The sequence below is a fragment of the Gorilla gorilla genome, chromosome 10 (assembly GCF_029281585.2).
Source record: "Gorilla gorilla gorilla isolate KB3781 chromosome 10, NHGRI_mGorGor1-v2.1_pri, whole genome shotgun sequence".
Taxonomy (NCBI): domain Eukaryota; kingdom Metazoa; phylum Chordata; class Mammalia; order Primates; family Hominidae; genus Gorilla; species Gorilla gorilla.
This window is the reverse complement of record NC_073234.2, coordinates 61,993,112-62,011,033: the sequence shown is the minus strand read 5'-3', so window position 1 is coordinate 62,011,033 and position 17,922 is coordinate 61,993,112.

Sequence of the window (17,922 nt, the reverse complement as noted above, 5' to 3'; positions counted from 1 at the left end):
AAAAAAAGCCTAGGTTTTTTTTCTGTTGAAAAAATGGAATGAATGAGGTGAGTGAGCCTCAGGGCCTTTTATTTTCCCCTGCCAGTGTAAGACAGAGAAAACAGTGTAGGAGCTGCTGTCATAAAAAAAAAAGCCTTCCCCAATGACTCCTGCTTACTCTTTGGAACTCCAAGAGTTTATTTTCTAAAGCCATGGATGCTAATCCTGGATGCTCATCAAAATCATCTGAAAAGTTTGCCATTTTGTTCTTACTGCTATTGTGTTATATTATTGTTTGATACAGATTCATAATTACTGAATTGTTATTTCAGAGAATGGGGAACCAAATTGTTTTCATGAATGAATGAAGTCTCTAAGTAAACCCTAATCTTCTTAGAACAATATTTCTTTCATAACTGACTTTATACAAATTAATTCTTTTCTCTTTCCCAATTGCCACCCCTTTCATTCATACACCAGCATCATCCATGAGCTATTGCAATGGGCATAATATATTATGGCACACAGGAGATTGTCTTCCCATCCATCCTCAACACCACTTTCAGAGTCATATTTTTAGACACCAGATAGATCCTATTATTTCCCTAAATAAAAGCTTTCAGTGGCTCTTCATTAAACATGAGATAAAATTCATATTCCTTAGCATTACATACAAAAGCTATGTTTCAATACCTACAACTAATATATCAATCAAAAAACGTTTTTTAAGTCTATGCTTCGACCATGACCAAAAACTTATAGTTCCCCCAAATATACCATACCTTTTCAAGCCTCTTAACCTTTGCCTAAAGCCCTGCTTAGACTGCTTTTTCCCCATGTCTACCCATTTCTACCCATTTCTGCAGGACATTTATGTTTCCAGACTCTCAGTTTCCCTCTTTTTAAAGCACTTTCCTAACCTCTTTCTTCTTCCCATGTAGAACTGACCATAGTAGTTATAACACTTGACTGTATTTGCTAGTCCACCTCCCTCTGATAATTAGAATGGCCATAAGGGTGAGAGAATTATGCCTGAATATTTTTGTATCTATAAAAAATTACTGTTGAATGAATGAGTGAAGGAATGAATAAAAATGCCCAACACATACACAAGTGCATATTTGACTCAGTTTACATTTCTCCATTGCCAAACTGATGGGGAAAAAAAACAGTGTAAACTCATATGATTGAGCAGACATGATTAAAAACTTAGCACCCAAGAGCCCTTCCTCAGGCAGAAGGTGAAATGAGTAGCTTCATCTGACAGGTCACAGTAGCCCCACGCACAGCTGGGAGAAATCAGCTCACATTGAATGAGCTAGGTCCTGGAGTAGCCACTGCCCCTTTCCCCTGGATTTTGTAAGAGCTTGATTCGCCCATACTATAATGTATATTTAATTATATTACTTAATAAATCGTCAGCATTTACTTTACTTGAATCATGATTTTACTTGCATGAGTACATCAACTTGATATGTAAGCCTATACTTCTCTAATACGAAATAGAATCAAAAAAATAAATGTTTTTGAGCACTCAATTTAATATAAAACAATAATAATAAACAAACATTGCCCTTCCAGGTTTTTAAACCCATGGAAACATAATGCATCTATATTACAGTGCAACTTCATGCATGTATAATCATTATTAAATAAGTAGATTCAGTTTTCATCCTTTAGACAGTCTTTAGCAGTGTAGTATATGACAATAAATGAAAAGTGTATCAATCGAAGTTTCATAGTCCTCTCTCTGCATAAAGAAATATGAGCGAGGAAAATGAAAACTAAATAGATTGGCAGGCAGAAAATGGCAATACTGCCCTTCATCCACATTTGGAATAGTTCTCTGGTCTCTTTCTTCCTAAAATAACCTATGCAGTAAGTCAAATAATTTCTTTCTTCTTTGGTAAAACTAGACCTAAATTTCAGTTTACAAAGAAAGAAAAGTGAAAATAGGGAAGGAAGGAAAGAAAGATGCCCAACTGCCTGACTTTGAATTAATTGCAACCCTTTTAATAAAAAATAAATACATAATATTAAAAAAGCTGTTCCATCTTGACCACATCCTCTGTCAATCTGCATAACTACCCAGTGAAGTAGGGATGTTCATACAGCTACGGAGCTGAGACTCTAGGCCTCTACAGATACATTGACTAATTACCCTAAGGGCTCAGGTCAGACCTAATTTCCCCTAATTCCAGTGCTTTCCTCATTTCAAAAAAGTAATGTCTTATCTCTCATCTTTTTCGGTTAGTTTCTAGAGAATATTCTCAATTCCGACTTTATAATTGAGGAGCTAATTGGAGGAGATAATTTAAGATTACCACTGCTTACAACTGTGCTGTCCAAGACAGTAGCCTCTAGCCATGTGTGGCTGCTGAGCACTTGAAATGTGGTTAGTGCAACTGAGGAATTTAGTTTCAGATTTTTTTTAATTTTAATTAAACTAAATTTAAGCTGTAACACAAACTCAGTTCCATCAATGGAAAACTTTTAAGTATGTTTGGATCAACTTGTGCATATGAATTTTTCCACTCTAAATTTTATGAACTCTAAATTCAGTTAAAAATATATCTAATGAAAAGCTAACATCTGAATTGAGATGAGATATGCTGTCAGTATAAATACATGCTAGATTTAGAAGGCTTAGTACAAAAAAGAATGCAAAAAATCTCATGGATAATTTCTATGTTGATTACATGCTGAAATAATATTTTGGAAACATTGTGTTAAGTAAAATGTATTAAAATTGATTTTACCTATTTCGTTTTACCTTTTTCAATGTAGCTACTCAAAAATTTTTAATTTTTTATGTGACTCATATCCTATTACTATTAGACAGTATTGGCTTAGAAGAAATCTCTATCAGTGAATGAGTTGAACCAGATCTCTCTCTCTTCACCTCCCTCCCTACCTGACCCCACCTAGCAAGTAACAGCCTAGGAGAGCTGGCCATTCAGGGATCTATCTGACTTCCATAATCAGCCTGTTTAGCTTTCTCATGCCTCAGTTTCCTCATTAGCATCAGATTTTCTTGAGGCATATTTACATATACAGTTAAGGTAATTATCTAAGTGTCAGAGCTACAAGAGGAAAAGAAATGAGATGTCTAAATTAAAACAGCCAGCTCTGATACAGGAAAAAAATAATAGGTTTTCAAAATTCAAAACCTAAAGGTATCTCTTGTTATATTTCCCCACAGATACAATAATGCAATGGCTACATCAGTTTTAGCAGCAGGACAAAACAGGTATTCTCAGATGTTAATGTGAATAAGGTCTTTTCTGAAAGATTTTATGCAAAAAACCATATATGTATATATGAGACTATAAAACTCTAAATTAATATGAGTTTAGCTTACATACAGAGGTGCCATTTTATCACTCTAGTAATCTTATGTCATAACCTTTGTTAAATAGCAAAATACTGGCATTCTTTATTTCCTTCAAAAACAAAAAGACTACAAAATAGGCATAATTGGTTGATGTCTCTATGGGCCTAATGGGTCTATTTTGGTTTCAATAAGAAGAAAAAATTGATAGGAATATATGTTTTCCTTTTAGTGCTGGCCAACTCTCAAAAGTATTGAATTTTACAAATGAATGTCAAGTACATTGTTTAAGCAATATTAATCAAATTATATAACTGATAATTCCTGGCATGTTGACATTTTGATGATTTCATAAATCAAGATTTTATTGCTTTAGATTCCAAATAGGTCCCTGTTGTGTAAGATGAGATTGTAAAGTAACAACCTGTTTTTAAATTGTGGTTTAGTGAGAGTATTCTCATTTCTGCAAAATGGTACAGATATTGCATCATTTTGTGCTCATATCCTTATTGGTCTGACTTATAGTAGGAAATCCAGGAAGAAAACGTGGTATCAGTTCAGCACCCCATGGGTATGGAGATGACTTGTGCCTGATTTTCTAAGGCCCTAAGCCAGAGAGCTGTGGTTCCTCATTTCCCCAGATACATCATCAGCAATTTCTCTGTTGAGGTTTCTTCTCTCAGTTGGTCTGATCACCTGTCCTTGGCTCAAATCACAGTATCCTCTCTTAGGGTTAAATAATGTTTTGACCATGACTCACTGTAGGATATATATTTTACATATCAATTCTACCCAGATACAGATACACATACATAAAGCACATGCTTCACCCCTGCCTCAAAAAAATTACCCTTAATCAGAAAGATGCTGTTTGATATTTTCTATACTATTATATAATACCAAATGTTCTACTATATATAGAGAAATAGGGGCTTCTTGCTTTCAATACAACATGTCAGGAGAAAATGAACAGCTCTTCTTAGATCTGTCAGAGAAATGAGGTCGCAGGACAAACTGATGCCTCCAAAACTGGAGAAACAACAGGAGAATACAGAGAATTACAACTTACTAAAGCAGAAACTCACAGGCAGAAACCTCCTTGAGAACCAGTGGTAAGGTAGAAAAACCAAAGCCGTAATTGGTGAATATCTGGAGGCTAGGTGTGGACAAGTCAGAGAGCTAAGAACTCCAAGAGGGCCCAGTTTCAGGGACTCATACTTTTGTGAATTTTACCTCCAAGAGCTCTACCAGGTTCTTGCAGTAAGATCAGAGAAAGATCTCAGGCTTCCAACAGTGGGAGAAGAAAAGCAGCCATTTTGAAACACTCCAGAGCATTCTATTCTTCTTAACAAGGCTTGCCCTCAAGAGATACCAGAGCCTATTGAGGTTTTATCAGACTCAACTGACCTTAGGAAAGGGAAATACCCAACTCCAACCCACTGGTGCATTTCATGTGGAGGAAGAGAAATACCCAATTCCAGCTTCCTCTGGCCATCCTGTCATGCCTAAGCTGGGCAGCAGGCTCCCTAAAGACTGAGACCTAATCATAGGACTATAGAACACTTCCCTTTCCCAAACATCTTACTACCACATTAGCAAAGCTGTATTTATTGCAGATCCTTTTACCCACTACAACATGTCCTAAAATTGCAAGGCATGCTAAAAGGCAAAAAACACAATTTGAAGAAACTACATAAGCATCAGAAATAGAGTGAGACATGGCAGGCATGCTGGAATTATCAGACAGGGAATTTAAGACAACTATGATTAATATGCTAAGAGCACTAATGGAAAAAGTAGATTACATGCAAGAACAGATGGGTAATGTGAACAGTGGTGTGTAAATTCTAAGAAGGAATGAAAAAGAAATACCAGAGATCAAAAACATGATCATAGAAATGAAGAACGTTTTTAATAGGCTCATTAGATGAAGAATCTTTAAGTTTGAGGACATGTCAATAGAAACTTCTAAAACTGAAATGCAAAGAGAAAAAAGACTGGAAATTGGCCCACAAAATATCCAAGTACAATGGAACAACTACAAATGGTGTAACATCCATGTAATGGGAATATCAGAACGAGAAGAGAGAGAGAAATATTTGAAACAATAATATCTGAGAATCTTCTCTAAATTAATATCAGACACCCAACCACAGATCCATAAAGCTCAGAGTACACCAAGCCGGATAAATCCCAAAACAACACTATACCTAGACATATCATACTCAAACTGAAGAAAATCATAGGTGAAAAAAAAAAAGTCTTGAAGAATCCAAAGGAAAAGAACAGCTTACTTATAGAAAGACAAAAATTAGAATTATACTTAACTTCTCAGAAACCATGCAAGTAATAACAGTGAAGAGAAATATTTAAAGTATTGATAGAATAACTACCAAGCTTATATTCTATATGCTCCAAGAGGGTCCTTCAAAAGTGAAAGAGAAATACTTTCTCCAACAAAAATTGAAGGATTTTTTTTTTTGCCAGTAGACTTGCCTTGAGAGCAATGTTAAAAGTTCTTCAGAGAAAAGGAAAATAAACTAGGTTAGAAACTTGGATTTACATAAAGGAAGATCATTAGAGAAGGAATAAGTGAACGTAAAATAAAAACTCTTATTTTTGTCCAAGCATGATGGCTCACACCATGCTCCCAGAACTTTGGGAGGCCAAGGTGGGCAGATCACAAGGTCAAGATATCAGGACCATCCTGGCCAACATAGTGAAACCCTGTCTCTACTAAAAATACAAAAATTAGCTGGGTATGGTGGTGTGCACCTGTAGTCCCAGCTACTCAGGAAGCTGAGGCAAGAAAATCACTGGAAGCTGAGGCAAGAAAATCACTTGAACCTGGGAGGTGGGGATTGCAGTGAGCCAAGATTGTGCCACTGAACTCCAGCCTGGGCAACAGAGTGAGACTCCGTATCAAAAAAAAAACAAAAAACAAAAAAACAAAAAAACACCTTTTTTTTTATGGTTAATTCATTTAACAGATGATAGTTTGTTCAAAATAATAGTAACAAAGACGTATTGATGAGGCTGGGCATGGTGGCTGACGCCTATAATCCTAGCACTTTGAGAGTCAAAGGTGGATGGATCACTTGAGGCCAGGAGTTCAAGACCAGCCTGGCCAAAATGACGAAATTCAATCTCTACAAAAAATTAGCCTGGCACAGTGGTTCGCACCTGTAATCCCAGCTACTCAAGAGGCTGAGGCATAAGAATCACTTGAGCCTGTAAGGTTGCAGTTAGCCAAGATCGTGCCACTGCACTCCAGCCTGGGCAACAGAGCAAGACCTTGCCTCAAAAAAAAGAAAAAGTATTGATAGTGATAGATTCTGTATAGTAAAATGAATGACTGAAATGATACAAAGACAGGAGGGAGAAATTAGGAATACCTGGTTATTATAAGGTACTTGCACCATAGGTGTTGTGGTATAATTTCTTTTGAAACCAGATTTGGCTTCTCTGTAAATGTATATTTACAAACTTTAAGGCAACCACTGAAAAAAGTAAAAAAAAAAAAATTGATATGCTAATAAAGGAGAAAAAATGAAATCATATAAAATGCTCAATTAAAACCAAAAATGACAGAAAAAGAGCAAAAGAAAAAAAAAGAACAAATAACAAGGGCAATGAATAGAAAATGGTAACAAATATGGTAGATATTAATCCAACTATATCAATAATCACATTAAACATCAATGGTTAAAATTGGACCAAAAGACCTACTTATATGTTGCTTTAAAAAACTCCTTTAAATGTAAAACATACAATAAAAGTAAAACAATGGACAAAGAGATACCTTGTTACTACTCATCAAAAGAAAGTGTAAGTAACTATACTAATTTCAGTGAAGTCTTCAGAGCAAGGAAAATTATCAAGGATAAAGATAGGCATTACATCTTTAGTGATAAAGAGGTCAATACTCCAAGAAGACATAGCAATCCTTAATGTACCTGCACCTAGCAGCAAAGTGTCAAAATATGTAAGGCAAAACTGATAGAGCTTCAGAAAGAAACAGATTAATACATTATTATTGCTGGAGACTTAAACACCCTTCTATCAGAAATGGACAGATCCAGCAGCAGATAATCAGTAAGGGCGTTGTTGAACTCAACAACACAATCGATCAAATAGATATAATTTACATGTATAAACTACTCTATTAAACAGGGTCAGGTTGCACATGCTTCTCAAGCTTACCTGGAATATTTACTTTGATGGACCACATCATGGGGCATAACAACTTAACAAACTTCAAAGAATCAAAACATACAGTATCTTCTGTCCAACCACAGTGGAATTAAACTAGAAATCAATAACAGAAAGACAGCTGGAAAATCACAAAACACTTAGAGATTAAACAACCCACTTCTAATAACATATGGAGCAAAGAAGAAATCTCCAAGGAAGTTCTAAAATATTTTTAATTAAATGAAAATAAAAATACAACTTATCAAAATTTGTAAGATGCAGCAAAAGTACTGGTTAGAGGGAAATTTGTAGCAGTGAATCCATATATTAGAAAAGAAGAAAGATCTAAAGTCAATAATATAAGCACCAACCTTAAAAACTAGAAAAAGAAGAGCAATTAAATCCAGAATAAGCAGAAAAAAAGAATAAAATATTAGCAGAAATCAATGACATTGAAAACAAGAAATCAATAGGAAAAAAAATCACAAAACCAAAAGCTGGTTCTTTGAAAAGATTATTGAAACAGTAGGCCTGTAGCCAGGCTAACTAAGGGAAAAAAAGAAAAGACAAAATTACTAATATAAGAAATGAAAGAGGAATATCACTGCAGATTCCATGGACATTAAAAGGATAATAAAAGAATACCATGAATACCATGTCCATAAATTTTATAACCTAGAAAAAAACAGATCAATTCCTTGAAAGACACAATATGCCAAAACTTACACAAGAAGACACTGACCATCTGAATAGGCCTATATATATGAAATAAATTGAATCAATAATTAACAACCTTCCAAAGTGGAAAACACAGGGTCAAAATAGGTTCACTGGTGAATTCTACCAAGTATTTAAGGAAAGGATTATACCAACTGCTGTGGGGTTTGCAGCTTTTCCCTTAGGTCCTTCTATATTGTTAACATTTCTAATTACTTGTGGGAAATGGATTATAAAGTATATGTCTGAATCAACACTACTTTCTTGCTATATTGTCATCATTCCCCTGCTTGGGGGACTTTTCTAAAAAAAATAAAACTTAAATGAGTTAACAGGAAAGTGTCCATTTCTTGATGCTTTTATCCTCTTGTGGTAAGCAGTCTCTTGATTTTTGACATTCTTGTTATCTGATTTACTCTTCTCAAACCATATCATAACTTAATGGAATAAAGAAATTAATTCATTTGAAATTCTTCACATTATTCACTAATAACTTCCAGTATAGAGGATTAGGTTAATATTTTTCTTCCTTACTGTTCAGTTCATCAGATTTTGCAATCATTTGTGCACTTTTTTTGAAACACGACATCTCTCTTCAGATCATATTTTTTAAACATTTCAGTGACAGGATTACCATGTTTAAACTTTCCTATTAAATTTCAGAAGTATAAAATCTCTGCCAGCTTATTAGTATGTTTCTTTGTAAAGTATCCAATTAATCTTGACATTTTCTTTGCTTCATTTAAAAAAACTCTTGTTGGCAGATTAAGCTAATATTAATAACTGCTTATTTTCAAGCAAAGTTATGAAACCCTATTTCAAATATTCAACTAACTATTGTCAACCTTTCTCTTCATTTTTGACATTTTGAAGCTGCCTTCTTATAAAACGGGCTACTAGTTACTTCTTTGAGTTCCCTGCAAGCATCTCGGTCCCTGACACACACAAAAAAAAACCCTCATAATCTTGCCCCTAAAATAAATTCATCCTACAAATATTTATTGAACTCCTGTTACATGGCAGGCACTGTGTTAGATGCAAGGGATACAGGGTGAACAAAATCAGACAGACTTTTTCCTCAAGAAGTTGGAAGTCAAGTGAGAAAGGCACACAGATAAAATAAACACAATAACGAATTACAAACTGATATAAACTGTGTGAAGCAAAGGGACCAGCTCTTTGTTGTAAAGGAATTTACTTTTTATTGAGGATCATGATTTCCTAAGAGTCATACTTGAAATAAGATCTAACAGATTACAGTTAACTGAACAAATGGAAGACATACCATATGCAAAGATTCTGTGAATCTGAACAAAAGTGCATGAGGGGCTTGGGTATAGAGATCCTCCAAAGCCATTTGTCTTTGTTGGGAGAACCATGAAAATCCTCTGGATTGTTCTAAGCAGGTGATTGGAATACAATTTTACTTGGAAAATGTCACTCTGGGGAACAGTTTGGAAGGTGGATTAGAGGACATGAGAGAAAATCAAAGGGTGGTTTATGGCAGAAGCCCAGGTCAGAGATGATGGTATGTAGTAACAGTACAGATGAAGGAAGCTTGAGAAAAGTGAGATTCTAGACTTTTTCTTCTTCCTCCTTCCTATCCTGGCACTACATGAATCCAATTAACCAGGCACAAATCCACGAGATTCTTCTTCTTTACTCCCACATCTCAACAGTCCTTTAAAGAGTCCTTTCTGTCTCACATCCACAGGTTTCCTCTTCATTTTCGGGGTTGCTGCCCTACTTCATACCCTTAGAACGTCCCACCTAGATTATTCTCACAGCCTCCTATGAGTATTCCTGTGTACAATATCTGTCTCCTTCAATCCATTACCACCAGAGTAACTTGTCCCAGCCATCTTTGGAAGCCTTTCTTGGCTTCACCATGGAGAATCTAAGTTCAAATTCCTTAACTCAGCAGACAGATTTATTATTATCTGGCCACTGATTGATTACTCATTCCTCTGTCGGGAATTCTCTTTCTCTCTCTCTCTCCTTCATATTTTTATTCCTTACTACTACCACTCTAAACAGAAATTTAAACATCACCCCTCAGACAGAAAGAGAATAACTTTTAGTTTTCTGTTTACCTAAGATAAAGGTAGATGAAAGCAAGTCTAGGATTTTCAACCAAAGTACTTGCAAGAAAACTACTCTTTGACCCACTCCTCAAATTTCTTCAAACTGTCTCTTATTGAATTGCACATACAGGCACATCTCTCCTGGGTAACACTGAGTCCATTAGAGGGCTTTTGAGGGCCGGGAAAGAAACCCCAGCCCAGACATGCTCACCAAGAAGAGTATTTATCATCTCACATAATGAGGAGTCCCAAGTTTGGGCAGACTTGGGGTTAGCTTGCTCTGACATCCCCACCACTGTAATCATTCCAAAGATGGATTCCTTTGTGGTCAAAGATGACTTCCAGTAGCAGTTGGAACCATACACTTGCTAAATCGGCCCAGTGGGAGTGTGCAGTGGGTTTCTCCTAGTCATGGTATAGTAACACTTCCTCTCATACAGGCTAAGAGCTAGGTCAGGAGTCTATACCTAGATGAATAACCATTGCCAGGGAGATGCTGGATTTTAATTGGTCAAAACTTCTGTTCCTTAACCAGTTCCTGAACCACTACAAAAGGGAATAGAATCAACTTAGATCAGTGGTTCTCAAAATGTTCTCAAATGCTGCCCTAGTTGCACCAGTGTCATCTGGGAACTTGCTTGAAATGCAAATTCTTGTGAACCAGAAACTCTGAAGGTAGGACCAGGTGATCTGTGATGTAAGAACCCCGCTAGGTGACTCTGACTGGTGCATTCTAAAATGAGAACCATTGGCTTAGACTAATCAGGACTCGTTATGGGGTTTCTCTGAATCACATGGACTATGTAGGGAAGAATGAACTGCTAAACTGCAGTTTGAGAAAAACGGAATGTGTGTTTGTCTGAGGGTCTTCCCAATTTGAGACTACTCCTTCTCTTCAGATTAAATTGTACTTTAATTTTTTATTGTAATAAGAAACTTCTCAAGACACCAAGAGAAAGAGACCAGCCAGACAGTTCTTACATGTTGGTTATTCCATATCAAATGCAATGCCTAACAATTACTGGATATTACCTACCCTTTTTTCAGCCTTCTGCCTGAAGGTGGGAATCTTTAATTATACTCCAGTAAACGGAGGGAGTGCTCCCATCCTGTATAATACTTTCCTTAAGGCAGAAATGATGGGCTCAGAGAAATCCAGTTACAACCTTTGCCTTATTTGGAATACAAAAGGACAATTTTTTCCTGACCTATTTATAGAAAACTGAATATCAAATAGAGGAAAAAAGCAACAATACTGAGTAAAGGCAGTTTAAGCAAAGGATTGCAGATGCAATTATTTTCAGTTCAAGCAGCTGGTCGTCTAAGAGGAGCACAATAACTCTAACATGTCTTGCCTAAGGAAAATAGTCATATTAATAATCCATGAGATAAAAGAATATTATGTAAGGACCTGGAATCTCAGATCTCTTCTAGAGATTCTTCTGTGGTCCTTTAATAGAAATGTGAAATAGAAGAGTCTGCTTTAATCTAGGGAAATGTTTAAAGTGAATGTGTCAGAAATAGGAAAATGATCTATTATAGTCATTTGTTTACGTTGCTGATATCTGTGTCACTTCCAGGAAGTGGTAACTCAGTTTCCAGCAGATCCTCATCCTTTGACTTAGCTGCAAATAACAGTAACCAACTCCACTAGTTCAATCAGAAAAGGAATTTACTGGAGGTTGTTAGTTAACATGTACAACTCCTGAATGTCCAGAGAAAGCTTTGGGGGGTAGACAGCCAGGAACAATGAACAAAATCATACCTCATAACTGGTTGCTTCTTCCTCCACCAGGCACAGACTCCATGGTTTGCAGCGTGGATCCTGACACTCGAAATGCCACTGCTTCCATGAAGAAATGGGCCTTAGCTCTTACCACCCCTATCAAAGGGATTCAGTGAGGTGCCAATATTTGTGTCACTAGCTTCCAATTCAAAGTCTGTTGCCTGTGGTTTTAATGGGCTGAGTCTAAGTCACCTGCCAACCTGGCCACATCGGAAGGTGGGGAAATGAGCGACGGACATCTGGAGTGAGATGCGGAATTCATAAGGTGAACATACCCCTAACACAGAAAGTTGTTCAAAGGTGCTAAGAAATCCAAAAAGTTGGCAAATAGCTACTAGATCCAGACTTGTGTCCTTTATGCGTTTATACTTGGATTTCATTCAATTTTTTTTTTTTTTTTTTTTTTTTGAGACGGAGTCTAGCTCTGTCGCCCAGGCTGGAGTGCATTGGCGCAAACTCGGCTCACTGCAAGCTCTGCCTCCCAGGTTCATGCCATTCTCCTGCCTCAGCCTCCCGAGTAGCTGCGACTACAGGCGCCCACCACCACGCCAGGCTGATTTTTTGTATTTTTAGTAGAGACAGGTTTTCACCGTGGTCTCGAGCTCCTGACCTCGTGATCCGCCCGCCTCGGCCTCCCAAGGTGCTGGGATTACAAGGCGTGAGGCACCGCGCCCGGCCGCATTCAATTTTTTGCAATAAAGTGTGAGTGGAGAAGGCATCAAGGGAAGCCGTTACACATTATCCAGTTACACACTTGTGGAGGGTCTCTTATTGTCCTAGTGTAAATGACTAAGGCCACACCTTTACAGTGCCCTACCCGGATAGCTGCCTTTGCCACCCACTAGAACCGCAGAGATAACATAGGAAAATCTCTATTAAGCAACATTCTTATCAGAAATTTCTATTATTCATGGAATAATGGGTGATCAGTCCTAGAGAAACTGTTAGTATATCTTGTCCACATTCTTCAATTTAAATAACTAACTTTTAAAATAGCTTATTTTTATTTTATTTATTTTTATTTTTTAGAGACAGGGTCTCATCATGTAAATTTATTTTTAAAGAGGCATCTGTGATATAAAATATTGTGGTATTTAAAATTTGGAATTTCTAATTAAAAAATTACGTGAAGCTGGAGTTTCCTAAGCAACTTATGTGTTTAAGGGAAGAAATACATTATTTTTAAACTAACCTTACTTAATGGGGACTGTTTTAACCTTAGGCAATGGAGATCAAAGAGTTCACTATCAGAGCTGGTTTCTACCAGCCGTGGGCACTGCTGTTCAGAAAAACCGCCTTTCTGAATACACTGTTTACTTCCATAGGCTGAAAATCGGTCGTTGTATTTTTTATATCTTTTAGCACAAGATGATTTACTGCCATCTGCCTTAAACTTGTAACAAGTATAAATGTACAATGTCTGAAAGGTGAGTGGTACATTGTGGAGTTGTGCAGTACATGACAGCTCTGAAGACAAGGGATGCTTTATATGTCTGGGTTGTGCAGTGCAGGAGAGATGCACTCTCTCTCCATGGGAAATCTTTCCTAGAATATATTTTGTTACAAATCATTAACTACATGGCTATATGCCATATTTGTTAAACTGCTGTAACAAAGGATCTTACAATTCAGTGGCTCAGAAAAGATAGATGTTATCTCTCTCCCATGTAACATTATCCAGAGCAGGAGTCAACAAAATTGTAATCTGTAAGCCAAATTTGGTGCCACCCTGTTTCTGTACAGTCCTCAGGGTGAGAATGGTTTTTACATATTGAAATGGTTGTAGAAACAAGGATGTATGACAGGGACAATACGTGACCTACAAAGCCTGAATTATTTATTATTTGGCCCTTTACAGAAAAAACTTTGCTGACCTTCCAAGTTTGATTCCTCCAGGACAGGGAGGAATTTCTGTTTCACCAGGCCACACAGGGTCTCAGGTTCCTTCTATCACGTTGTTCTAGCATCAGCCAGATATTGTCCTCATCTGCATTGTGATGGTTGGTTCATCATCACCACTTCCATATCCCAGTTAGTGCAAAGGGGAAAGAGAAAGTAAAGGGCAAGCACTTCTCTTTTTTTGTTTAAAAAGTAGGACCAGAGATTGCGTAATTACTTCCACATAAATCTCATGGACAGAACGATAGCACACAGTCATGGTCAACTACAAGGTCAGGTGGGAAATGTAATCTCTGGCTGGGCAGCAAGTGCTCAGCTAGAATCCCCAGGCTTCTATTACTAAAAGGAAAAGGAGGATTGGTAGGAGAAATTAGACATCTTTGCCACATATACTAGAGTCCTCCTGATTCCTTGGTTGGTGCTGAGCTGTCTCAAACAATTAAAATCTCCTCCATCCATGTGGCAGGATAATTCTCACGGAGTGTTTTTTGTCTGTGTGGGATTCCCTGACAACAATCAACACAAATCTTTCCAAAAAGTAAAAGAAAGAAAAAAAGAAGATAGGAAAGGAAGGTGTAGGGAAAAGGAGGTAGGAATAGCCTGGGATATGGCTCTCTTCAGATAAGAAGTGAAATATTCGGTGAGTGCAAAAGTAATTGTGGTTTTTGTATTGTTGGAATGTGCCATTTGATATTGCAATACATTCTTAAATAAATGTGGTTATGTTATACATCATCTTAATGGGTATTTCTCACTTTATTTTTTTTGCTAATGACTTATTACTTGCTATTTACCTTATGTTTATTTTAGACTATGGAAATGATGTCAGATGAAAAGTAAATTCGGTTGATTTTCTTATCGATTTCAAAATGGATTGTAAAGCAGCAGAGACAACTCACAACATCAACAATGCATTTGGCCCAGGAACTGCTCGCAAACATACAGTGCAGTGCTGGTTCAAGAAGTTTTGCAAAGGAGATGAGAGCCTTGAAGATGAGGAATGTAGTGGCCAGCTATCAGAAGTTGACAATGACCAATTGAGAGCAATCATGGAAGCCCATTCTCTTAATAACTACAGGAGAAGTTGCCGAAGAACTCAACATTGACCATTCTATGGTCGTTCGGCATTTGAAGCATGCTGGAAAGGTGAAAAAGCTCGAAAAGTGGGTGCCTTGTGAGCTTAGCAAAAATTAAAAAATCATTGTTTTGAAGTGCTGTCTTCTTATTCTACACAACAACAATGAACCATTTTTCAATCAGATTGTGATGTGCATCAAAAAGTGGATTTTATGTGACCACTGGTGATGACCAGCTCAGTACTGGACTGAGAAGAAGCTCCAAAGCACTTTCCAAAGCCAAACTTGCACCAAAAAAAGTCATGGTCACTTTTTGGTGGTCTGCTGCCAGTCTGATCCACTACAGCTTTCTGAATCCTGGTGAAACCATTCCATCTGATAAATATGCTCAGCAGATCAATGAGACACACTGAAAACTGTAGTGCCTGCAGCCGGCATTGGTCAACAGAAAAGGTCCAATTCTTCTCCACGACAATGCCCATCCATATATCACACAACCAATGCTTCAAAAGTTGAACAAATTGGGCTATGAAGTTTTGCCTCATCTGCCATATTCACCTGACCTCTCACCAACCAACTACCGCTCTTCAAGCATCTCGATAAGTTTTTGCAGGGAAAACCCTTCCACAAGCAGCAGAATGTAGAAAATTCTTTCCAAGAGTTTGAAGAATCCCGAAGCACAGATTTTTATGCTACAGGAATAAACGAACTTCTCATGTGTTTATTCTAATGGTTCCTATTTTTTTTGTAATTAATGTGTTTGAATTTAGTTATCATGATTTAAAATTCATTGTCCAAAACTGCAATTACTTTTGCACCAACCTTGTTTTAGGATCCTTCAGTTAACAGCCAAAGCAGCTGAAAATTACTAACTTTCTCAGCCACTTCCTGTCTTTCCTGAGGAGGCTTGTAGAAGACACCCCTAGCTGCCTACCTCTGGTAGAGACTCCCAATTATAAAAACTGCCTAATAGTCCAGTCAGAGGATAACACACATCCTAATCAGGTTCCTGGTACATGCAGGTGAATGCAGTCCTAACGGAAATTAGGTTTCCTATCACTCAGTTTTTATTTGTTGCATATTTTTCAGTGATGGCGTTAAATTGTTGCCATGAGTGAGGAAGCATGAAAATGTATCTATGATCTCTGCACTCCAACTCTCCTGAATAAAACACTGGACAGGGCCAAAACCCTGAGGAGCCTAATAGGGTAGACAGAGACAGCAGCACTATGGATGCCTTTAAGGAACAGCGGCATCTCTGAATGCCTGCTGTCCTGAGAGGGTGTGCAAAGTCTCGCGGGCCCAGCAGAACTCTGAAGCAGCTGCACATACTGGAGAAGGCTGACACCTACAGATTGGGAGACAAGAAAGAGCAGAAGGGATTTCCCGGGGCATCAATAGGGGACTGACAATTTGTTGTAAATTGCAGACCGATCAGAGTAGAGTACTATGCTCCTAGCACCAGCCAGCCCCGACCACTCAGGGTAAATAGAACTTATTATAAGTGTGGGGGTAGGGGGGAAGACAGCACAGCACACTTAAGAAGAACTGAGCAACTGGAGGATGAAGGACAACGCAGAATAATTCCTGGGGGCTCTGGAACATAGACCTGCCAGAGGAGAGCGAAGACAATGACTTTCATAAAGAATCATAGTACTTAACGAGATTCTATTCCAACATAGGAAGACTCCAGACAACTGAAAAGTATTGATTTCAAAGTGAAAACAACTACATAGATTAATGAGAAAAGAGGATGGTCATTTTTGAGAACTAACTTAGGAGTCTGGAAAAAATAAATGGAAGACATCTTAAAACACAGGTGACAAATAAAAAGGGATAGTATATCTTTTAAAATTCAATTGCAAATACAGAAAACACTGCAGTTGGTTTAAGCAGGAAGGAGTTTAGCATAGAAAAGTGGGTGCTTACAAAATATTTAGGACTAGAGGAGCAAGTGCTAGGTTATCTCCCAGAATTAGTCTATCAAATTAGTGCTTCCACCACAGTCAGGATGATGGGGAACTAGGGAGCCACTTCCCCTCTCCCCTGTTGACTCCAAGACCAGCAGCTCAGCTGGGTGCCAACAAAAAGACCCACTTATGCCTGATCTCACAGCACCCACAGCTAGTAACCAGCTGGGACACTGTCACTGTTGCCACTGGAAAAAAAAAAAAGCCTGTAAAATTGCGCTGCAGAAACACTGGTTCCTCCTCACTCTACCTCTTGCCTGAATTTATATGTTTGGTGGAAGGCAGGTTAAATGTGGGACACAGTTGGAAGCAAGTCTGGGAAATGTGGTCTTTGCTTTTCCTAAATCTAACATACACTAAAGCATATTAGAAGTGGTTTGGAATCATATTCTCTACCATATATGATATAGACAACATTTGTCACTATTTTTATCTGTTTGGCAGAAACCCCCACAATATGTAGTACTATATTTCATCAATTCTAGGATTCATACTATTTATTCACAATTAAACATCTCCAAACTTGGGAGATGGCATTTTAAATTCCCCTACTTTAGGGGATGTCCAGTCAAACAAAAGGGGAAAGTAAATGCTCAATAAATGTTGGCTATTATTATCCTCATCAAGATATTAAAAAATAAAAGGAGAGATTAGTGGCAGCATATTTTAAAAGTGGTTAAGCATCTTGCTATTTAACTTAAAAACTGAAAGGATAGACAACTCTTATTTTTGTATACTGATGCTCACACACAGCAATCTGTACATTTTATAATTTGTAAATACAAAATCCCAGCCATTAGCATCTGCACAGTAGTTGGCAAATAAAATCCCCAATACCAAAGCAGAAAAATAATCTATTATGAGGTTGAAAACAGAATTTGAAATC